The sequence below is a fragment of the Mirounga leonina genome, unplaced genomic scaffold, assembly GCF_011800145.1.
Source record: "Mirounga leonina isolate KUSES-001 unplaced genomic scaffold, KU_Mleo_1.0 Mir_129, whole genome shotgun sequence".
In the NCBI taxonomy this organism is placed as follows: Eukaryota; Metazoa; Chordata; class Mammalia; order Carnivora; family Phocidae; genus Mirounga; species Mirounga leonina.
Window position 1 is genome coordinate 4336123 of NW_023270323.1, and position 25650 is coordinate 4361772.

Below are 25650 nucleotides of genomic sequence, written 5' to 3' on the forward strand. Positions count from 1 at the left end.
GGGCTAAAAACTAGTCCTCTGACTTTTCTTCCCTCTGACCCTAAATATCATTTTCCAAAATTGAATCCTTAGTGTCCTGCTTATCTCATCCTACTCTTGCCTAGAGTGCACTGATTATAGTGGTAACTAAATATATTTGTCAAATCTTATCCTCAACTATAGACTTAAAAAGGCTTAATCTTACTGTTTATAAGTTATAACTCAATAAACCTAACATTTTTTAAAAAGTGACTATAAACATTTAATTGATAAGGAAGAAAATTTGAAAACCACCAAAACCACCTCTCCCCCTAGAATGAAGAGGTAAAACCAATGAGATTTAAAGAAATGATAAATATAGGATTCAGAGGACTGAGAAGCAAACTTTGATGAATTAATATAATCAAAGAACAGAATACACACAAAATGAGCAAAATAAGTAATGAAAATACGTAATAGAAAATGTTCATGAACTCTCATTAGTCTGCAAATGAAAATGCTCATGGGATTCAAGACAAAAGCAATTAAGGTAGACACTAAAAATATTCTAAAGAATTTTTTTTAATTTCAAGAATTTAAAGCATGTTATTATAATTTTTTTTTTTCCAGAAAAAATATACAGCCTACAAAGGGACAAAAAAAATCAGTCAAAAACTTGTTCAATAGGGATGCCTGGGTGGCTCAGTTGGTTAAGCGTCTGTCTTCAGCTCAGATCATGATCCCAGGGTCATGGGATCAAGCCCTGCATTGGGCTCCCGACTTGGTGGGGAGCCTCCTTCTCCCTCTCCCTCTGCCACTCAACCTGCTTGTGCTTCTTCTCTCTCTCTGTCAAATAAATAAATAAAATATTTAAGAAAAACACAAAAAAACTTGTTTAATAAACTAAATGGCAGAAGGTAATGATGAAACAACTCAAAGATCTGGAGGGAAAAGATTCTGACTCAGTAATTTTTTAGATTATGTATATGTTATCCATTTATGGATAAAAAAATTGCAAACTTTTAATTCCTTGAAAATATATCTCTGTTAAACCGTTCCTAAAAACATAAATCCAGGTGGCAGGGTCAAGAATGCAGAATTCATGGTATAGAAGTATTCTCTTGAGACTAAATAAAGTTAGGACTTAATAATTATAAGACGGTGTATTCATCAACATTTTGTTGCATCACAGCCACAAAATGTTAGTTACATAAAACAATAATCTTGATTGGCTAGGATGGTTCAACTTTGGGCTACAATGCCTGTCTGCACATAGTACATGCTCAATAAATATGTGCTGAGTGAATGGATGATATTAATAACTATATAAGATGCCTAAGCATACAGATAACCACAAATATATTTTAAAATAAGCTGAATATTACATCATGGAAGAACATAAACCAGAATATTAAAAAAATTTTTTGTTTGTTTGTTTTACTTTTTTATGTAAGCTCTACAGCCAACGTAGGGCTTAAAATCATGAGATCAAGAGTCACATGCTCCACCAACTGAGTCATCCAGGCACCCCTTAAATCAAAGTGAAAAAAAATAAAATAAAACTCAGGAAAGAGGTGATACAACTCAAGAAGGGAAGAAAAGTAAAAGAAAAAAATATCTTAGAGGTGAAGATTAAACCAGATGTAACATGTAGTTAAATAAACATAACAGATAATGCCTAAAGAGAAAGGGTGAAAAGGGAAAAATAAAACATAAAAATAGGAAGGTAAATAGATTTCAAGAGAAAATAATAAATATTGAAGATAAGCGAAGAAGATCCAACATAATTATAATAGGAATCATTACAGAAGAAAACCAAAACAAAGCAAAAGTGTGGAAGAAATAACTAAAAACTGTAATTCAAAAAACATTTCCTGAAAATATCAAAGATTTGAAGCCATATATTGGAAGAGCACATCATTTACCTGAGAATATCAACCGAAATGGCTAACACCAAGGCCTATTCTAGTAAAATTTAGACTTAATTTTTTTTTTTTTAATTCCTTGAACATTTAGACAAAAATAAGCAAGTGAGCTATAAGGGAAAGAAAATTATATTATCACAGTTTTAACAGCAAGTCTTTATGCTGAAAGAAAATGGAATACTGTACATAAGAGGCTCAAAGAAATAAAATGTGATCCAAGGATTTTATATTGAGCAAAAGTGCTTTTCAAATGTAAAGGCACAGATGGACTCTTAACATCATGCAAGAATTCTGAGGATATTATTCTCATGAGAACGCCTACAGAATTTATTAGAGAATGAACTTCATAAAACCAAAATGTCTATACTAACAATATGAAAGGACAGATTTTGAGCATTAGCTATATAGTTATTTGTAGAACAAAGACAATAAGAGGTTTAAAAGGAAAAGAGTAGCATATAATGGTTATATGATCTGTCAGTGTGTACCTCTTAAAATTGGAAGTGAATGGTAGAAACATATGAAAAATTTTTTTAATTTTTCAGTAATTGTATTGGAGTAAGTATATTAGTATTGTTATTCTGAGACTTTTGTGTGTACATTTTTGAATAAAGCAAATAAATAACTCCATTTTATCCTGTCTCTTTGGAAGCCAGGATTTTCAAGTAGAAGAAAGGAGATATAGATGTGATAGAAAGAGGTTAGTGTGTGGGGCACCTGGATGGCTCAGTTGGTTAAGCATCTGCCCTCGGCTCAGGTGATGATCTCAGGGTCCTGGGATTGAGTCCTGCTTCGGGCTCCCTGCTCAGTGAGGAGTTTGCTTCTCCCTCTACCTTTTCCCCCTGCTTGTGATCTCTCTCTCACTCTCTCTCTCAAATAAATAAATAAAATCTTAAAAAAAGAGAGAAAGAGAAAGAAAGAAAGAAAGAAAGAAAGAAAGAAAGAAAGAAAGAAAGAAAGAAAGAAAGAAAAAGAAAAAGAAAGAGGTTAGAGTGCAAGTCATAGAATGCAGAGTGATCTTTTATTTGAATTGGAAATGTCATTAGGAACCTATTTGTTTTGATACACACACACACTTCTTGGAAAAAGACCAGATACCATTCTAGGATAGGAAATGCACAGGATGGGCCTGGAATATCTTCCTATACCAAAAACAAGCAAGTTATCAAAGACCACAAACATCATGTCAAAAAAGATTCAGGAACCAACTTGAAGAGGCTCTTACTACTGGCCAAAGATGGAGCAGTTTAACTTGAATAAGATTAAGAATTCCAGTTATTTGAAAGCCATCAACTATGTTTAAATCCATGAGTTCTTTATGGTATTTTTAAAAACCTGGTTGTTTTTGGAGAATGAAAGGAAAAGATAATTCATTGTTATGAAAACTAATAGATATGGGAAAAGAATCAAGCTTTTATGTTGCCTTTACTCTGAAGGGTTCTTTTTTTTTTCTTTTTTAAAGATTTATTTATTTATTTATTTGAGAGAGAGTACATGAGAGGGGGGAGGGTCAGAGGGAGAAGCAGGCTCCTCGCTGAGCAGGGAGCCCGATGCGGGACTCGATCCCGGGACTCCAGGATCATGACCTGAGCCGAAGGCAGTTGCTTAACCAACTGAGCCACCCAGGCGCTCTACTCTGAAGGGTTCTACTAGGTAATCAAATAATAGATGAAGGAAATGTTTCTTTATAAAAGTATTTCAACTAGTAAGTGAGAAATGATAAAATTGGAATCACTCAGCAAGTCTAGCCCAAATTTCTGACCTACAGAATTGTAAGATAAAATAAAATGGCTATTGTTTTAAACCAGTAAATTTGGGGGTTAGTTTGTTATGCAATAATAGATAATAATTAGAACATATCCAAATATTTTCCGACATTTTTGTCTTAAGTATACTGATTCTTCCAGTTAGAAGTAAAATGTTACTTATTTTCCTGTCTCCAAATACCTAGTCTCAGAAATTGTCTGGAAATCTTAGGCTCATTTCCTGTTCACCTCAAGTTTGGCATAGCTGAGTCCAGAAATCAACATTTAATACTTAGTTTGTGTGTCCTCATACTTTTTCTCTGCCTTCCTTGCCAAAAGAATTATTTCCCACAATAGTGTCTAATTTCTCTTTCTCAGTAGTACAAATGAAATTAAAGTCACCTCTTTTTAGAAATATATACTTAGTCACAAAAAAGCATATCATTTCTAATTTGTATAAGGTGATTCAATGTGGTAATTAAGATAAAGTTCCTAGAATAACAGACTATAAAGTAGAATTTTGTCAGCAGGACTACTCAAATGTGGTGACTAAGATTTCAGAAATAAATGATTGCTTCAAGTGTCCCTATGGGGATAGAATTCACCTTTTAAGTTAAAATAAGTATTTTTGTACGGCTGCTGTGATGGTTGGTTTTATGTGTCGATTTGACTGGACAAAGGGATGCCTATTTAGCTGGTAAAACACATTTCTAAGTATGTCTCTGAGAGTTTTTGGAAGAGTTCAGCATTTTAATTGGTAGACTGACTAAAGAAGATTGCCCTCACAAATGTGGGTGGACAGCACCTAATTCTTTAAGGGCCTGAATAGAAGGGATGCCTGGGTGGCTCAGTTGGTTAAGTGTCTGCCTTCGGCTCAGGTCATGATCCCGGAGTCGGAGGATTGAGTCCCGCATCGGGCTCCCTGCTCTGCGGGAAGCCTGCTTCTCCCTCTCCCTCTGCCACTCCCTCTGCTTGTGCCTCTCTCTCTCTAATAAATAAATAAAAATCTTTAAAAAAAAAAAAAAAAGGGCCTGAATAGAAGAAAAAGGTAGAAGGGCAAATTCACTCTCTCCGCTTGACCTGGGACATCCATCTTCTCTTGCCTTTGACCTTGTTCTCAGACCTTTGGACTTGCATCTTGGATTGGAGGTACATCACCAGCTTTCCTGGATCTCCAGCTTGTAGAGGGACTTCTTAATCTCTAAAGTTGAGTAAGCCAATCCCTCATAATAAATCTTTCTGTATACTTATATATATATTCTACCAGTTCTGTTTCTCCATAAGCCCCTGACTAATACAGCTCCCAAAATCTTGTTAATTATTGTTAGCTTTGAAATAGGCCCAGTGAAAATGTTTTATAGAAGCCTCAAATTTCTTCATTATATAGAAGGAAAGACTTCGTGGAAATTTTATTTTTATTTCTTTTTGCTTTATATTTACCAAAATAAAACCATGAAGCAATTCAAGGAAACAGAAACCATTCCAAATTTGAATCAAATAAGAAACCAAACAAAATAATAAACAGCAACAGAGATTAAAAATGGGATTTGCAGGGCACCTGGGTGGCTCAGTTGGTTAAGTGACTGCCTTCGGCTCAGGTCATGATCCTGGAGTCCCTGGATCGAGTCCCGCATCGGGCTCCCTGCTCAGCAGGGAGTCTGCTTCTCCCTCTCCTGCTCCTCCCTCTTGTGCTCTCTCTCTCTGACTCTCTCTCTCAAATAAATAAATAAAAAATCTTTAAAAAAAAAAATGGGATTTGCAAACCTGGATCCTTTCTTAACTTGATACCTTAAAAATGTAAATCACACCTAGTTGGTAATGGAAACTTGTGTAAACTAATCTTACCTCCCACACACAAATATGAAATGGAAAAGACAAGATACCAAGCCATAAAACTAAGTAGATCTTCCTTCCTTGGTAACAAGACTAAAACAAATATTACCAGTTTGTAAGCAAATACTTCTTTTCCCAGAGTAATAATTCTTAATGACGTGAGGTAGAGGGGATGGTCATGAAACTCTTTCGAGAATCTGTTCTTTAAAAAGTCATGGAGGGGGCACCTGGGTGGCTCAGTCAGTTAAGCGTCTGCCTTCGGCTCAGGTCATGATCCCAGAGTCCTGGGATCGAGTTCCACATCGGGCTCTCTGCTCAGCAAGGAGTCTGCTTCTCCCTCTCCCTCTCCCTCTCTCTTAAATAAATAAAAACTTTAAAAAGAAAATAAATAAAAATAAAAAGTCATGGAGGGGTACGTGGGTGGCTCAGTTGGTTAAGCATCTGACTCTTGATTTTGGCTCAGGTCATGATCTAAAAGTCTTGAGAGCAAGCCCTGCGTGGGGCTCTGCACTATGCGGGGAGCTTGCTTAAGATTCTCTCTCTCCCTCAGCTTCTGCCCCCCTTCATGCTTGCACACACATGCACGTGCTCTCTCTCTCTCAAATAAATAAATAACCATGGACTGCCTTCCAAAACCTGCATATGCATGTGATAGATTGTACATAATTTCAGGAGGTTCATAGAACTCCTAGTGCTCTGTGAACTTCACAGTGAGTAATTATTATTTTTTTTACATTGAAAAATTATGACAAAGAGGTCCTCAATCCTTATAACTGGTGGAATTCATGATGATTCTATCCCTGTATGTGCCTTTTTTTTAGTTTTTATTTAAATTCCAGTTAGTTAAACATACAGTGTAATATTAGTTTCAAGTGTACAATATAGTGATTCAACATTGCCATACAATACCTGATGCTCATCATGACAACTGTACTCCTTAATCCCCATCACCCATTTAACCCATCCACCCACCTTCCCTCTGGTAAACATCAACTTGTTCTCTATAGTTAAAGGTCTGTTTCTTGGTTTGCCTCTCTCTGTCCCTCTCTCTCTCTCTTCCCGTTGCTCATTTGTTTCCTAAATTCCACGTATGAGTGAAATCATATGGTATTTGTCTTTCTCTGACTTATTTCACTTAGCATAATATTCTCTAGCTCTATCCACGTTGTTGCAAATGGCAAGATTTTATTCTTGTTTATGGCTGAGTAATATTCCTCTGTGTGTGTGTGTGTGTGTGTGTGTACCTCTTCTTTATTCATTCATCAGTTGATGGACACTTGGGCTCTTCCATAATTTGGCTATTGTAAATAATGCTGCTATAAACATCGTGTGCATCTATCCTTTTGAATTAGTACTTTTGTATTCTTTGGGTAGATACCTAGTAGTGCAATTGCTGATCGTAGGGTAGTTCTATTTTTAACTTTTTAAGGAACTTTCATACTGTTTCCACATCCTTGCCAACACTTGTTTTTTTTAGCCATTCTGACAGATGTGAGGTGATACCTCTTTATAGTTTTGATTTGTATTTCCCTGATGATCAGTGACGTTGAACATCTTTTCATACATCTGTTGGCCATCTGTATGTCTTCTTTGGGAACATGTCTATTCATGTCTTTTGCCCATTTCTTAATTGAATTATTCATTTTTTGGGTGTTGAGTTTTGTAAGTTCTTTATATACTTTGGATACTAACCCTTTATCAGATATATCATTTGCAAATATCTTCTCCCATTCCAAAGGTTACCTTTTAATTTTGTTGATTGTTTCCTTCCCTGTGCAGACATTTTTTTTTATTTTGATGAAGTCCCAATAGTTTATTTTTGCTTTTGTTTCCCTTGCCTCAGAAGACATATCTAGAAAGAATATCCAGGGCCAATGTCAAAGAGGTTACTACCTTTGTTCTCCTCTAGGATTTAAATGGTCTCATGTCTCCAATTCAGTCTTCAGTTGATTTTGAATTTATTTTTGTGTATAGTATAAGAAAATGGTCCAGGGGCACCTGGGTGGCTCAGTCGTTAGGCATCTGCCTTCAGCTCGGGTCAGGGTCCCAGGGTCCTGCGATCGAGCCCCTCATCGAGCTCCCTGCTCTGCGGGAAGCCTGCTTCTCCCTCTCCCACTCCCCCTGCTTGTGTTCCCTCTCTCACTCTGTCTCTCTCTGTCAAATAAATAAATAAAATCTTAAAAAGAGAAAAAAGTGGTCCAGTTTCATTCTTCTGCATGTTGCTGTCCAGTTTTCACAACACCATTTGTTGCAAACACTGTCTTTTTCCCATTGGATGTTCTTTTCTGCTTTGTTGACGATTAATTGACCATGTAGTTGTGGGTCCATTTCTGGGTTTTCTATTCTGTTCTATTTATCTGTGTGTCTATTTTTGTGCCAGTACCATACTGTCTTGATCACTACAGCTCTGTCATGTAACTTGAAGTCTGAAATTGTGATGCTTCCAGCTTTACTGTTTTGTTTTGTTTTATCTTTCAAGACTGCTTTGGCTATTCAGGGTCTTTTGTGGTTCTGTACAAATTTTAGGATTGTTTGTTCTAGGTCTGTAAAAAATGCTGTAGGTATTTTGATAGGGATTACACTTAATGTGTAGATTCCTTTGGATATTATAGACATTTTAACAATATTTGTTCTTCCAATCCATGAGCATGGAATGTTTTTCCATTTCTCTGTGTCATCTTCAGTCTCTTTCATCAATGCTTTATAGTTTTCAGAGCACAGGTCTTTTATCTCTCTGGTTTGTATTCCTGGGTATCTTATTGTTTTGGGTGCAGTTGTAAATGGGATTGATTCCTTAATTTCTCTGCCGCTTCATTATTGGTATATTGAAATACAACAGATTTCTGTACATCGATTTTGTATCCTGTGACTTTACTGAATTTGTTTATCAGTTCTAGCAGGTTGTTTTGTTTTGTTTTGTTTTGTTTTTGGTGGAGTCTTTCAGGTTTTCTACATAGAGTATCATGTCATCTGCAAACAGTAAAAGTTTTACTTCTCTTACTGATTTGGATGCCTTTTATTTCTTTTTGTTTAATTGCTGTGGCTAGGACTTCCAGTGCTGTGTTAAATAACAATGGTGAGAGTGGACATCCCTTTCTTGTTCCTTACTGTAGAGGAAAAGCTCTCAGTTTTTCCCCATTGAGGGTGATATTAACTGTGGGTTTTTCTTTTTTTTGTTTTTTTTTGTTTTTTAAAGATTTTATTTATTTTTTGACAGAGAGAGAGACAGCGAGAGAGGGAACACAAGCAGGGGCAGTGGGAGAGGGAGGAGCAGGCTTCCTGTGGAGCAGGGAGCCCGATGCGGGGCTCGATCCCAGGACCCTGGGATCATGACCTGAGCTGAAGGCAGACGCCTAACGACTGAGCCACCCAGGCACCCCTAACTGTGGGTTTTTCATATATAGCCTTTATTATGCTGAAACCCTTATTAACCAATTTAGGGGATTAAAAATATTGAGTATGCTTCACCCTTTGATAATTAGCTGCTATATGTTGATAACTACCATAATTGCTTTCCTAGAAAAAGATGAAATTTAAATTCTAGATGAATTCTAGATAAAACACATAATGCCTTTATCAACAATAGGCAAACTAGGGAAAGAGCCCAAGTGTCCATCGACTGAGGAATGAATAAAGAAGATGTGATATAGGGATGCCTGGGTGGCTCAGTCAGTTAAGCATCTGCCTTTGGCTCAGGTCATGATCCCAGGGTCCTGGGATCAAGTCCTGCATCAGGCTCCTTGCTCAGTGGGGAGCCTGCTTCTCCCTCTGCCTGCCACTCCCCCTGCTTGTGTGCTGTCTCTCTGACAAATAAATAAATAAAATCTTAAGAAAAAATGTGGTGTGTGTATGTATATATATGTGTGTGTGTTATATATATGTATATATACACACATATATATATAAAATAGAATATTACTCAGCCATCAGAAAGAATGAAATCTTGCCATTTGCAGCGATGTGGATAGAGCTGGAGTGTATTATGCTAAGTGAAATAAGTCAGTCAGAGAAAAACAAATACCATATGATTTCACACATATGTGGAATTTAGGAAACAAAACAGATGGACATATGTGAAGGGAAAAAAAGAGAAAGAGAGAGGGGGAGGCAAACCATAAGAGACTTTTAATGATACAGAATAAACTGAAGGTTGATGGAGGGAGGGGTAGGGGATGGGCTAAATGGGTGATGCGTATTAAAGAGGGCACTTGTTCTGATGAGCACTGAGTGTTATATGTAAGCGATGAATCACTAAATTCTACTCCTGAAACCAGTATTACACTACATGTTAACTAACTAGAATTTAAATAAAAATTTGTATATAAAAAAAAAGAATGGCCTGTGGAAAACTGGTTAAACCTTCAAATATTAATTTTAAAAAGTATTTTTGGAATTAAAAGAAAGACTCTATGATCCTGCTATAAAAGTCAAACATGAAGTAAAGTTATTTCTGGAATAGTTTGGGCAGAAAATTTTTATTCTCAAATCTAGTATGGAGTTTTATTAAATCTTAAAATTACTTTCATTAAAAAAACATAATGCTTGACTTTCAATAACTTCCCATTAAAGAGAAAATAGTATGTTGTATCTTTTCCTTATTTGATTTTTTTCATCCTAATTTTTTTCTCTTTTTCTAGTTAATTATGTCTTAAAATTGTCAGGATACTCTCAAATAGAAACTTGAGTTCACAAACACACAAGACACTATATGGTCATCATTTTGTCATTTTCTACACCCACAATGTCAGGATGGTGCTTGATACTTTGAATCATTCAAATCACACATCCAGTCCAAACTTTCCACATCTGTACTTGTGGCATCTCCTTTTTTTTTTTTTTTTTTTTTTTTTTGTAGTAATGCTTGCCTTGAAGTTATCCTTTTACATCTGCCATTCTGCAAATATCACTTTTCACCATATATTTAACTCAATTTGTATCATTATAATCAATTATTTTTTCTTAAGATTTTATTTATTTATTTGACAGACAGAGAGCCAGAGAGAGAGGGAACACAAACAGGGGGAGTGGGAGAGGGAGAGGGAGAAGCAGGCTTCCCACTGAACAGGGAGCCTGATGCAGGACTCCATCCCAGGAGCTTGGGATCATGACCTGAGCCAAAGGCAGACGCTTAACAACTGAGCCACCCAGGCACCCCTATAATCAGTTCTTTATATAAATTTTTTCTTCTTGAATTGGTCTTTACAAAGATTTTTAAAAATAAAGTAAGTTACTCTTTTCCTTCAGCCATTTCAAATTCCACAAATACTTAACATAATTTAAAATTCTTACTGCCAGATCTACTTAGACTTAATAAAAACACAATTCTGGGGATAAATTCCATTTTCACATTTTACATTTTTGTACAATATATGTTGTCTGTGGACTGTTCCTACTTAATTATTTGATAATATTATAAATGCTTTACATTATATATGTCTGTATTCTTGGAAGTAGAAGCATTACTGAACCAAAGACATAGGCTTCAATAAATAATCATGGATGATATATTTATAGTCATCTATAAAGAGTACAATGAATTCTTCATAAGAAAACAATTTCAAAATTACAAAGTCATTATGAAATTAAAGACACCTGATCCCATCTCTTCTGTTGATTAGTGGTGTGATATTCTTTCAATTTCCTCATCTGTAAAGGAGAGAAAATAGTACCCACACTAGTGGGTTTCTGTGAATTAAATTTGAAACAATTCATGTTTAGGGCAGGGCCTGGCATATAGCTAATAGCAAGTAAATATTTATGATTTTTAAAGTGAAATTCACCTCATTTAGGAGTTAGACTCCCCCTAAGCAAATTATGTGAAAAATCACTTTTAATTAAAATTACCCTCATAAATTCAGTAAAGCAATAATTAATTAGAGTACATAATGGATTTAGTATAGTATTTAACTCCTATTAATTTGTTTAATTATTATTGTGTGCCTGTGCTGTGCCAAGGACTACAAGAAGTGGTGGGAGATATAAGAATGACCAAGTCTGATGTGATTTATTTCCTCTAAGGGCTTAATTTCTATCAGGGGGACAATTAACCATGAATTACAAAATAGTATAAATTATGCTTTGATAGTGAAAGTATAGGGTAATGGAGAGGCTCTTATGATTTTGGTGGCGGAAGTCAGGGAGAAAGTGACAGCTGAATCCTGAAGGAGGGAGTAGAAGTAAACCAGCAAAGAGTTAAAATTATGACAAGGATAGAAATGGCTGAAGTCCTATAGAGGCCATGTAAAAGAATTTGTTCTTAATCCTCATGGCAGAGGATAGGATTAAAGGTTTTTAAGCAGTTATAGTCTCTGGTGTTATATAAACACTGAATTGGAGTAGAGTAAGACTAAAGGTCTATCTTTACAGAAGAATGGCAGCTATAATAAATGCAGAAGAATGATGAAATTAGAAAACATTACTGTGAATCTTTCAAATAATAATTTAGGAAAGAATCATTAATGGATGATGGTAAAATGAATGGATGAAAGGATGGCATGGAACTGGATAATCACAAGATATTCAAGTTTTCATCCCACAGATGATTTACTAATTACAAAGCAAAATATGCATCCTTACAATGGAGAGATCTTGTGAACTTGACATTATGTGCCTTTTGATGTAATGCAATAAGAAGTTGTATGGGCTGAATTTTATCTCCCCAAAATTCATATGTTGACATCCTAACCCCCAGTATCTCTGAATGTGACTGTATTTGGAGATAGGGTCTTTAAAGAAGTAATTAAGATAAAATGAGGTCACATGGGAAAAAAAAGATAAAAGGAGGTCACATGGGTGGACCTACTCTAATACAACTCTTGTCCTTATAAGAAGTGAAGATGAGCACACAGATTCACTCAGAGGAAAGACCATGTAAAGACAGGAAAAAGATGGACATATACAAGTCAAGTAAAGATGCCTGCAGAAAAAACCAACCTTGGCAGAGTAGGAAAACCTAAGGCCCTCTTTGTCCTATGGATACAACTAGATAACACTCACATCAGTGTAATAACCCAGAAAATGACCCAAAGACTGGCAGAACAAATTCCACAACTAAATGCAGAGAAGAAGTCAAACTGAAGAGAATAGGAAGGGCAGAGACATAGTCGGGAACTAAACAGACAATGGGACTATATGCTGGAGGGAGGGACACCAGGGGTGTAGAGAGGAGAGAAAAATAGACCCTCACACCAGGGAGCCCACATGGGGAAGATGAATCCACATAACATTTGTCTTTGAAGACCAAAGGGTCTAAATTTTATGAGTTCATACAACCAACGGGACTTACAACTTAAAACTTTAAAAATCAGCAGGATCTGAGAGGCAAAAACAAACAACAAACAAACAAAAAAGAGCAGTCGAACTTTGCTAACACTGCATGTCCTGCCCCTGTGCACTTTGCAGATCTGCCCTGTCCAATACACTCTTGGCCAGAGCCCATCCAAAGCAGTGACACAAGACTGGCAGTGTGCAAGCAGCCCTGACAGAAGCTGGCACTACTCCAAAATGACTCCGTCTCAGGTAGAAGGAAAGATAACCACACTAGTCTGACTGTGCCCCCAGCAGTGGGCTGGGGCAGACAACTGGTCTGACTGCAGACCCCATCCACCAATGAAAGTTTCCCCAGAGACAACACAGGGAAACTACCCTGCATTTTGGTACTACTGCATCTCTGGCAGATGCCTGGTTTAACTTAACTCAAGTCCCAGACTGGCCCATTAACACCACAGGAACCAAACACTGCCCACAATAGGCAAAGAAAGCCATTGCAGATGACTGGACTGATGGAAAAAGTGGCCAAGACACAACAGCAGTGTGCAGCAACACACAAAAGAGACACCCCTGAAGCACCAGTTTCTGGTGAGCAGGGAACACTACACTGCAGGACACTAGAGGACCTCTTTTTCATAAGGCCATTACTTTCAAGTGTAGCAGTTGTAGCTGACTTTTCTAACACACAGAAACTGACAAGGAGATTTAGGCAAATGCAGCAATAGAGGATATGTCCCAAATGAAAGAACAGGACAAAATCACAGCAAGAGACCTAAGCAAAACAGAGATAAGTAATATGTCAGATAGTTTGAAGTAATGATTATAAAGATACTCACTGGACTTGAGTAGAGAGTGGAAGACATCAATGAGACCTCTAACAAAGAGATAGAAAACATAAAAAAGAACCAGTCAGAGATGAAGAACTCAATAAATGAAAATAAATATACATTAGATGGAATATATAGTAGACTAGAGGAAGCAGAAGAATGGATCAGTGACCTGGAGGACAGAGCAATGGAAAGCAATCAATCTGAACAGATGAGAGAGAGAAAAAAAATAAATGAAAATTATTTCAAATCAGTGACAACTCAGGGAACTCAGTGACACCAGAGCATTATAACATTCTCATTATAGTGATCTCAGAAGGAGAAGAGAGAGAAAGGGTGGGTGCTGAAATTTATTTGAAGAAATAATAGCTGAAAACTTCCCGAATCCAGGGATGGAAGCAGAAATCCAGATCAAGGAGGCAGAAGGATCCCTCAAGGGGCGCCTGGGTGGCTCAGTCGTTAAGCGTCTGCCTTCAGCTCGGGTCATGATCCCGGGGTCTTGGGATCAAGCCCCACATTGGGCTCCCTGCTCAGCGGGAAGCCTGCTTCTTCCTCTCCCTCACCCACGCCCCCTGCTTGTGTTCCCTCTCTCACTGTATCTCTCTCTGTCAAATAAATAAAATCTTAAAAAAAAAAAAGGATCCCTCAACAAAATCAATCCAAGGAGGTCTACACTAAGACACTAAGTGATTATCATCTAAAACTAATGATGTAATGTATGGGGATTAACATAAGAATAAAAAAATAAATAAAAAGAAAAAAAAGACACTAAGTGATTAAAATGGCAAAAAGTAGTGATAAAAAGAGAATGTTAAAAGAAGCAAGAGAAAAGAATACAGTTACATACAAAGGCACACTTACCACACTCCCTGCATAAGGCTGTCAGCTGATTTTTCTTTTTCTTTTCTTTCTTTCTTTCTTTATTTTTAATTTTATTATGTCATGTTAGTCACCATACAATACATTTTGGTGTGGTGATCCATGATCCATTGTTTTCATATAACACCCAGTGCTCCATGCAGTACGTGCCCTCCTTCATACCCATCACTGGGTTAACCAATCTCCCCTCCCCCCTCCCCTCTAAAATGCTGTTTGTTTCTGAGAGTCCATAGTCTCTCATGGTTCATCTCTCCCTCCGATTTCCCCCCGCCATTTTTCCCTTCCTTCTCCTAATGTCCTCCATGCTATTCCTTATGTTCCATAAATAAGTGAAACCATATGATAATTGACTTTCTCTGCTTGAATTATTTCACTTAGCATAATCTCCTCCAGTCCCATCCATGTTGATGTAAAAGTTGGGTATTCATCCTTTCTGATGGCTGAGTAATATTCCATTGTATATATGGACCACATCTTCTTTATCCATTCATCTGTTGAAGGGCATCTCGGCTCTTTCCACAGTTTGGCTATTGCGGACATTGCTGCTGTGAACACTGGGGTGCATATGGCCCTTCTTTTCACTACATCTGTGTGTCTGGGGTAAATACCCAGTAGTGCAATTGCTGGGTCATAGGGTAGCTCTATTTTTAAATTTTTGAGGAACCTCCACACTGTTTTCCAAAGTGGCCGTACCAACTTGCATTCCCACCAACAGTGTAAGTGGGTTCCCCTTTCTCTACAACCTTTCCAACATTTGTTGTTTCTTTCCCTGTCCATTGTTGCCATTCTAACTGGTCGTAAGGTGGTATCTCAATGTGGTTTGGATTTGGATTTCCCTGATGGATAATGATGATGAACATTTTTTCATGTGTCTGTTAGCCATTTGTATGTCTTCTTCAGAGAAGTATCTTTTCATATCTTCTGCCCACTTTTTGACTTGATTATTTGTTTTTTGGGTGTTGAGTTTGAGAAGTTCTTTATAGATCTTGGATACCAGCCCTTTATCTGTAGTGTCATTTGCAGATATCTTCTCCCATTCTGTGGGTTGCCTCTTTGTTTTGTTGACTGTTTCCTTCGCTGTGCAGAAACTTTTTATCTTGATGAAGTCCCAAAAGTTCATTTTTGCTTTTGTTTCACTAGCTTTTGGAGATGTATCTTGAAAGAAGTTGCTGTGGCCGATGTCAAAGAGGTTACTGCCTACGTTCTCCTCTAGGATTTTGATGGATTCCTGTCTCACATTGAGGTCTTTCATCCACTTTGAGTTTATCTTTGTGATCGGTGTTAGAGAATGGTCAAGTTTCATTCTTCTGCATGTGGCTATCCAATTTTCCCAGCACGATTTATTGAAGAGACTGTCTTTTTTCCATTGCATGTTTTTTCCTGCTTTGTCAAAGATTATTTGACCATAGAGTTGCGGGTCCATATCTGGGTTCTCTATTCTGTTCCATTGCTCTATATGTCTGTTTTTGTGCCAGTACCATGCTGTCTTGGTGATCACAGCTTTGTAATATAGTTTGAAATTGGGCAACGTGATGCCCCCAGCTTTGTTTTTCTTTTTCAACATTTCCTTGGCGATTTGGGGTCTTTTCTGATTCCATACAAATTTTAGGATTGTTTGTTCCAGCACTTTGAAAAATGTCATTGGAATTTTGATCAGAATGGCTTTGAAGGTATAGATTGCTCTGGGTAGCATAGACATTTTAACAATGTTTATTCTTCCGATCCACGAACATGGAATATTTTTCCATCTTTCTGTGTCTTCTTCAATTTCTTTCATGCGTGTTCTGTACTTCTTAGAGTATAGATCCTTCACCTCTTTGGTTTGGTTTATTCTGAGGTATCTTATGGTTTTTGGTGCTATTCTAAATGGAATCATTTCTCTAATTTCTCTTTCTACAGTTGCATTGTTAGTGTATAAGAAAGCAACTGATTTCTGTGCATTGATTTTGTATCCTGCCACATTACTGAATTGCTGGATGAGTTCTAGTAATTTGGGGGTGGAGTCTTTTGGATTTTCCACATAAAGTATCATGTCATCTGCAAAAAGAGAGTTTGACTTCTTCTTTGTCAATTTGAATACGTTTTATTTCTTTTTGTTGTCTGATTGCTGTTGCTAGGACTTCTAGTACTATGTTGAACAATAGTGGCGAGAGTGGGCATCCTTGTGATGTTCCTGATCTTAAGGGAAAGGCTCTCAGCTTTTCCCCATTGAGGATGATATGGGTTTTTCATAAATGGATTTTATGAACTTGAGGAATGTTCCCTCCATCCCTATACTCTGAAGAGTTTTAATCAGGAAAGGATGTTGTATTTTGTCAAATGCTTTTTCTCCATCAATTGAGAGGATCATATGGTTCTTCTCCCTCCTCTTACTAATGTGTTCTATCACATTGATTGATTTGCAAATGTTGAACCACCCTTGCATCCTGGGGATAAATCCCACTTGGTCGTGGTAGATGATCCTTTTAATGTGTTGTTGGATCCCATTAGCTAGGATTTTGTTGAGAATTTTTGAATCCATATTCATCAGGGATATCGGTCTGAAATTCTCCTTTTTGATGGAGTCTTTGCCTGGTTTGGGGATTAAGGTAATGCTGGCCTCAGAGAATGAGTTTGGAAGTTTTCCATCTGTTTCTATTTTTTGAAACAGCTTCAGTAGAATAGGTATTATTTCTTCTTTGAATGTTTGGTAGAATTCCCCAGGGAATCCATCAGGCCCTGGACCCTTATTTTTTGGGAGGTTTTTGATCACTGCTTCAATCTCGTTACTGGTTTTTGGCCTATTCAGGTTGTCAATTTCTTCCTGTTTCAGTCTTGGCAGCTTATAGGTTTCCAGGAAGGCCTCCATTTCATCCAGATTGCTCAATTTATTGGCATATAGTTGTTGATAATAATTTCTAATAATTGTTTCTATTTCCTTGGTGTTAGTCGTGATCTCTCCCCTTTCATTCATAATTTTATTAATTTGGGTCCTTTCTCTTTTCTTTTGGATAAGTCTGGCCAGTGGTTTATCGATCTTCTTAATTCTTTCAAAGAACCAACTTCTAGTTTTGTTGATCTGATCTACTGTGTTTCTGGTTTCTAATTCATTGATTTCTGCTCTAATTTTAATTATTTCTCTTCTAATGCGTGGCTTAGGCATCGTTTGTTGCTTTTTCTCTAGTTCTTTAAGGTGTAGAGTTAGTTGGTGAATTCAGGATTTTTCTATTTTTTTGAGTGAGGCTTGGATGGCTATGTATATCCCCCTTAGGACCACCTTTGCAGTGTCCCATAGGTTTTGGACTGATGTGTTTTTGTTCTCATTGATTTCCATGAATTGTTTAAGTTCTTCTTTGATTTCCTGGTTGACCCAAACATTCTTAAGCAGAGTGGTCTTTAGCTTCCAAGTGTTTGAACTTCTGCCAACTTTTTTCTTGTGATTGAGTTCCACTTTTAGAGCATTCTGGTCTGAGAATATGCAGGGAATAATCTCAGTCTTTTGGTATCGGTTGAGACCTGATTTGTGACCCAGTATATGGTCTATTCTGGAGAAAGTTCCATGTGCGATCAAAAAGAATGAGTATTCTGTTGTTTTAGGGTGGAATGTTCTGTAAATATCTATGAGGTCCATCTGGTCCAATGTATCATTCAAAGCTCTTGTTTCCTTGTTGATTTTATGCTTACATGATCTGTCCATTGCTGAGAGTGGAGTATTGAGGTCTCCTACAATTAACGTATTGTTATCAATATGACTCTTTATTTTGGTTAACAGTTTGCTTATGTAGATGGCTGCTCCCATGTTGGGGACATAGCTATTTATAATTGTTAGATCTTCTTGTTGGATAGACCCTTTAAGAATGATATAGTGTTCTTCTGTGTCTCTTATTACAGACTTTAGTTTAAAATCTAATTTGTCTGATATAAGAATTGCTACCCCAGCTTTCTTTTGAGGTCCACTGGCATGGAAGATGGATCTCCATCCCTTCACTTTCAGTCTGGATGTATCTTTAGGTTCAAAATGAGTCTCTTGTAGACAGCATATGGATGAGTCCTGTCTTTTTATCCAATCTGCAACCCTGTGACGTCTTATGGGAGCGTTTAGGCCATTCACGTGAGAGTGATTATTGAAAGATATTAATTAATTGTCATCATGTTGCCTGTGAAGACATTGTTTTTATAGATTGTCCCTGTAAATTTCTGTTGTATATCACTCTTGGGGTCTTTCTCCTTTTATAGAACCCCCCTTAATGTCAGCTGATTTTTCTTTTTTTTTTTTTAAAGATTTTATTTATTTGAGAGAGAGAGAATGAGAGAGAGCATATGGGAGTGGGGAGGGTCAGAGGGAGAAGCAGACTCCCTGCCAAGCAGGGAGCCTGATGCGGGACTCGATCCAGGGACTCCAGGATCATGACCTGAGCTGAAGGCAGTCGCTTAACAAACTGAGCCACCCAGGCGCCCCTGTCAGCTGATTTTTCAACAGAAACTTTGTAGGTCAGAAGAGAGTGGCACAATATATTCAAAGTGCTGAAAGAAAAAAAAAATTGCAAGAATACTCTACCCAGCAAGATTATCATTCAAAATAGAGGGAGAGATAAAGAGTTTCCCAGACAAATAGAAGTTAAAGGAGTTCATGACCACTAAGTCCTATAAGAAATATTAAAGGGGACTCTTTGAGTGGAAAGGAGAGACCATAAGTAAGAGTAAGAAAAGTAAGAAGCTCAAAAGCTGTAAAAATAAGTATGTCTGTAAAACTCAGTCAAGGGAGTTATAAAATAAAAAGATGTAAAGTGTGACATTTTATACCTAAAACTTTGGGGGGGAGAAGAGTAAAGAATGGGTTGAAACTTACATGACCATCAACTTAATATATCCTGCTATATGCAGAAGATGTTACATACAAACCGAATAGTAACATAAATAAAAAACCAGTTACAGATACACAAAAAATACAGAGAAAGGAATCCAAGTATATCACTAAAGAAAGCTAACTAATTGTGAGAGAAAAGAGCAAGGGAAGAAAGGAACAGAGAAGAACTATAAAAACAACCATAAAACAAGTAACAAAATGGCAATGAGTACATACCTATCAATACTTTGAATGTAAATGGACTAAACAATCAAAAAACATAGGGTGACAGAATAGACTTTAAAAAAACAAGATCCATCTATATGCTACCTACAAGAGACTCATTTCACACCTAAAACTCAGGCAACTTGAAAGTGAAGGCATGAAGAAGCATTTATCATGAAAATGGATATGAAAAGAAAGGCAGGGCAGCAGTATTTATATTGGACAAAATAGACTTTATGTATATATTTTTAAATAAAAAAATTTTTTTTGAGGGGTGAAGAAAGGGAGGGGGAGAGCCTTAAGTAGGCTCCATGCTCATCACAGAGCCTGATGCAGGGCTCAGTCTCACAACCCTGAGATCATGACCTGAGCCAAAACCGAGTTGGACACTTAACCGACTCAGCCACCCAGGCACCACAGAGAAAAAAGGCTTCAAAATAAAGACTGTCACAAGAGACAAAGGACACTATATAATCATAAAGGGGATAATCCAACAAGAAGATATAATAATTATAAATATTTATGCACCTAGCATGGGAGTCCCCAAATATATAAAACAGTTAATAAGAAACATAAAGGAACTAATCGATAGTAATACAATAGTAGAGGACTTTAGCACCCCACTCATCAATGGACAGATCATCCAAACAGAAAATTAATTAGGAAACAGTGGCTTTGAATGGACCAGAAGGATTTAACAGATATATTCAGAACATTCTATCCTAAAACAGCAGAATACACATTCTTTTCAAGTACACATGGAACGTTCTCCAGAATAGATCACATATTAGGCCACAAAACAAATCTCAACAAATTCAAAAAGATCTAAGTCTTACCATGCATCTTTTCTGACCACAATACTATGAAACTAGAAATCAACCACAAGCAAAAATCTGCAAAGAGCACAAATACATGGAGGTTAAACAACATGCTGCTAAGCAATGAATGCTACTAAGCAGCCAAGAAATCAAATAGTAAATAAAAAAATACATGGAGACAAATGAAAATGAAAATGCAACAGTCCAAAATCTTTGGGATGCAGCAAAAGTGGTTCTAAGAGAGAAGTTTATAGCAATACAGGTGTACCTCAAGAAGCAAGAAAAATCTCAAACAACCTAACCTTATAGCTAAAGGAACTAGAAAAGAATAAACAACCCTAAACCAGCAGAAGGAAGGAAATAATAAAGATTATAGCAGAAATAAATGAAATGGAAATTTAAAAAACAATAGATCAGTGAAACCAGGAGCTGGTTTTTTTGAAAAAATCAACAAAATTGATAAATCTTTAGCTAGACTACCAAGAAAAAGAGACAAAGGACTTAAATAAACAAAACCAGAAATGAAAGAAGATAAATAACCAATAGCACAGAAATACAAAAGATTCTCAGATAATATTATGAAAAATTTAATGCCAAAAAATTTGACAACCTAGAAGAAAAGGATAAATTCCTAGAAATCTAGAACTTCCCAAAACTGAATCAGGAAGAAATGTGAACAGACCAACTACTAGCAATGAAATTGAATCAGGAATTAAAAGACTCCCAACAAACAAAAGTCCAAGACCGGATGACTTCATAGATGAATTCTATCAGACATTTAAAGAAGACTTAATATCTATTCTTCTCAAACTATTCCAAAAAAATGGAAGAGGAAGGAAAACCTCCAAATTCATTCTCTGTGGCCAGCATTACCCTGATATCAGAATGAGATAAAGACACTACAAAAAAAAGAGAACTATAGGCCAATATCTCTGATGAAAATAGATGCAAAATCCTCAATAAAATATTAGCAAACCAAATCCAACAACACATTAAAGAAAAGCATTCACCACTGTCAAGTGGGATTTATTCCTGGAATACAAGGGTGGTTCAATATTCACAAATCAATCAATGTGATACATCACATCAATAAGAGAAAGGATAAAAATCACATGATCATTTCAATAGATGCAGAAAAAGCATTTGACAACAACATCCATTCATGATAAAAACGCTCAATTAAGTCGGGTTAAAGGGAACATACCTCAGCATAATAAAGGCCATATATGAAAAACCTACAGCTAACATCATACTCAGTGGTGAAAAGGTGAGGGTGTTTTGCCTAAGGTCAGGAACAAGACAAAGGTGTCCACTCTCATTACCTTTTTTTTTTTTTTTTTTTTAAGATTTTATTCATTCACTTGTCAGAGAGAGCACAAGCAGGGGAGGCAGGCAGAAGGAGAAGCAGGCTCCCCACTGAGCAAGGAGCCTGATGTGGCCCCTGGGACCACGACCTGAGCTGAAGCAGACACTTAAATGACTGAGCCACCCAGGCATCCCCACTCTCACTACTTTTATTCAAAATAGTGCTCAGAGTCATAGCAACAGCAATAAGATAAGTAAACAGAATAAAAGGCATCCAAATTGGTAAGGAAGAAGTAAAACTTTTGCTATTTCAGATGACATACTATATATAGAAAACCCTAAAGACTTCACCAAGAAACTACTAGAACTGATAAATGAACTCAGTAAGGCTGCAGGATACAAAATAAATGGAGAGAAATCCATTGCATTTCTATACCCTAATAATGAAGCTACAGAAAGAGAAATTAAGAAAATAATCCTATTTACAATTGCACCAAAAGGAATAAAATGCCTAGGAATAAACTTAACCAAGTTAGTGAAAGACCTGTGCTCTGGAAACTATAAAGCACTGATGAAAGAAATCGAAGATGACACAAACAAATGGACAGATATTCCATACTCATGGATTGGAAGAACAAATATCATTAATATGTCCATGATACCCAAAGCAACCTCAGATTTAATGCAATTCCTATCAAAATACCAACAGCATTTTTTCACAGAACTAGAACAAACAAATGTAAAATTTATATGGAACCACAGAAGACCCAGAATAGCCAAAACAATATTGAAAAAGAAAAACAAAGCTGGAGGGGTGCCTGGGTGGCTCAGATGGTTAAGTGTCTGCCTTCGGCTCAGGTCATGATCTCAGGGTCTTGGGATCGAGCCCCACGTCAGGCTCCCTACTCAGCAGGAGGCCTGTTTCTCTCTCTCCCTCTACTACTCCTCTCTGCTTGTACTCTCTCACTCTCTGTCGAATAAATAAATAAAATCTTAAAAAAAAAAAAACAAAGCTGGAGGTATCACCATTCCAAATTTCAAGTTATACTACAAATCTGTAGTAATAAAAACAGTACAGTACTGAAACACATGGATAAATGGAACAGAATAGAAAACCCAGAAATGGGGCGCCTGGGTGGCTCAGTTGGTTGAGCAACTGCCTTCGGCTCAGGTCATGATCCTGGAGTCCTGGGATCGAGTCCCGCATCGGGCTCCCTGCTCAGCAGGAAGCCTGCTTCTCCCTCTGACCCTCCTCCCTCTCATGCTCTCTATCATTCTCTCTCTCTCAATAAATAAATAAAAATCCTTAAAAAAATTATTAAAAAAAAAAAAGAAAACCCAGAAATGAACCCATGATTATATGTTTGATTAATCCTCATGAAAGGTGGCAAGCCTATGTAGTGGGAAAAAGTCTTTTTAATAAATGGTGTTGGGAAAACTGGACAGCTACATGTAAAAAAATGAAACTGGACCACTTCCTTACACCATACACAAAAATAAACTCAAAGTGGATTAAGAACCTAAATGTGAGACCTAAAACCATAAAAGTCCTAGAATAGAGCACAGACAGTAATTTCTCTTGCATCAGTCATAGCAACATTTTTTTAGATATGTCTCCTGAGACAAGGAAAACAAAAGCAAAAATAAACTATTGGGACTATGTCAAAATAAAAAGCGTCTACACAGCAAAGGAAGCAATCAACAAAACACACACACACACACACAAAAACAAAAACAAAAACAAATGGGCAAAAGACATGAACAGACATTTCTCCAAAGAAGACATACAGATGTCCAACATACACATGAAAAGATGCTCAACATCACTAACCATCAGGGAAATGCAAATCAAAACCATAATCAAAACCACCTCACACTTGTCAGAATGGCTGAAATCAAAAATACAAGGAACAACAAGTGTTGGCAAGGATGTGGAGAAAAGCGAACGCTTATGCACTGTTGGTGGGAATGCAAACTGGTGCAGCCACTATGTAAAACAGTATGGAGGTTCCTCAAAAAAATAAAAATAGAATTACCATATGATCTACTAATCTCACTAGTTTGTATTTACCCAAAGATTATGAAAGAACTAATTTGAAAGGATATACGCACCCCTATGTTTACTGCAGCATTGTTTATAGTAGTCAAATTATGGAAGCAGCCCAAGTGTCCATCAATAGATGAATGCATAAAGGGGATATGGGGTGTGTGTGTGTGTGTGTGTGTGTGTACACAATAGAATATTATTCAGCCATAAAAAAGATTGAAATCTTGCCCTTTGTAACAGCATGGATGGATCTAGGGAGTATAATGCTAAGCAAAATAGGTCAGTCAGAGAAAGACAAATACCATATGATTTCATTCGTATGTAGAATTTAAGAAACAAAACAAGGGAAAAAAGAGATGAAAAAACAAACTCTTAACTATAGAGAACAAACAGATGGTTGCCAGAGGGGAGTTGGGGGAGTGGGGAGATGAGTGAAATAGGTGAAGGGGATTAAGAGAACATTTATCTTGATGAGCACGGAGTAATATATAGAATTGTTGAATCACTATATTGTACACGTGGGACTAATATATAACACTATATGTTAACTAAACCAGAATTAAAAAAATAAATAAATAAGCCACCTAGCCTGTGTACTTTGTTATGACAATCCTAGAAAACTAATACAGAACTAACTATAAACTTTTGTAAATATTCTTGCCAAAAAATGTTTAAAATATTCTAGTTAGGTCTCCACCTTACTTTCGATCTACAGGGAATACAGGAGCCATTGGATCAAGTTAAACAACACTATAAGGAAACAATCAGACAAATCAGAAGTGGAACATTTTATGACAACTGACCTGGACTGTTCAAGTCAAGCTTATAAAACAAAGCAAAACAAAATGTTGAGGGGGGTATTCTAAATGAAAAAAATTAAAGAAATCTAATAACTAAATCTGATATGTAAATATTGATTGGATCCTAAATGGGAGAAAGAAGATATTTTCATACTGTAAACACACTTTTTGGAACAATTAAGAGAATTTGAATATGGATTGTTACATATTATATTACATAATATTATGGAATTATTAATTTTTTGTGTAACGATGATACTGTGTTTATGTACCATAATATTCCTTTTTTTAAAAAAGATTTTATTTATTTATTTGTCAGAGAGAGAGCAAGCACAAGCAGGGGGAGTGGCAGGCAGAGGGAGAAGTAGGCTCCCCGCTGAGCCAAGAAGCCTGATTAGGACTTGATCCCAGAACCCTGAGATCATGACCTGAGCTGAAGGCAGACTTTTAACCAACTGAGCCACCCAGGCATCCCATAGTATAATATTTATCAGGAAATTCATGCAGAAACATTTAGGGTTAATGATGTCTGCAAATTACTTTCAGAGTTCAGAGAGAAAAATTTACAGATGTAGAGAGAGAGGAAGAAAGTGACACAGAGCAATTGTAGCAAAATGTTAACTGATGAGTGAGATATATGTAGGACTTAAGTATATTATTTTTTATACATTTAAAGTAAGAATTTGGGGAGAGAGAGGATAAAAAGTCTGAAGGCCTACTGAACTTCAGGTAGAATGTTGTAATATTCCAAACATGAAGTGACAGTGATTTAGACCAGGGTGTTGATAGTGGAGATGGAGAAAGAACAATGGATTTTGAAACAAAATTATGAAGTAGAATTGACAGGTTTTATTGATAGCTTGACATGTGGTGAGGGTGTTGGCCAGGAGAGGGGAGAAGTCTGGAATGGACAATGATAAAAATGTTGGTTCCTTTAAGATAGGAAAGGAGGAGGAAGTGTGTGTGTGTTGGGGGGTGGGGGGGCGGGGGAACTAGTATGAGGGAGATGGTTAAGTCAGTGTTGGGTAATGACAATCACCAATCAGAAATCCATTTTTCCCTAGATGACATTTCAGTGTAGTTGACCATTAATTGTAAAACCGAGCTATGTTAGGAACTCACAGATACATTACACATATAATCCTTACACAGTCCAATGAAATAATTATTTGGTATATTTTTTCTCTGAGCCTT